We start from the raw sequence: 551 nt of genomic DNA, 5'->3' as shown, positions 1-551 counted from the left end.
TAAGAAAAGAAACTAAACAAATTAAAAGAGCGAAAATTACAAACACGGTGACAGTATCACACACATCAGCCACGTTAAAGAAGTACAGACATAAAGATAAACAGCGAAAGACAAGAAAGAAAACAGACAGCGAAAAAGGAAAAAAACAGACAGCGAGAAAAAGGGAAGAAAACAGAAAACGGAAATCAAAAAAGAAAACAGAAAACGAAAACCAAAGAAGAAAAGAGAAAACGAAAGTTAAAAAAAAAACCAAAATCAAGAAAGAAAACCACGAAAATCAAAAAAGAAAACAGACAACGAAAATCACAAGAGAAAACAGCGAATGGCAAGAAAGAAAACGAAAAACAGAAGAAAACATCGAAAACAGGAGAGAAAACAGACAGCGAGGGCCAAGACAGACAGCAGACAGCGGCCGTTGAATCTCCAGGTCCTGTTGCCTCGTGGTGGCCGCCGGAACTCAGCCTCGAGATGTCGCCCTTAGACAAGCCGTTATTTGGGCCGTCTCCTCCTTGTGATTATGACTCGAGCCCGGAATGGAAGGAACAAAGACG

Source organism: Penaeus monodon, chromosome 25, assembly GCF_015228065.2.
Source record: "Penaeus monodon isolate SGIC_2016 chromosome 25, NSTDA_Pmon_1, whole genome shotgun sequence".
Classification (NCBI taxonomy): Eukaryota; Metazoa; Arthropoda; class Malacostraca; order Decapoda; family Penaeidae; genus Penaeus; species Penaeus monodon.
This window is presented reverse-complemented; position numbering follows the sequence as displayed.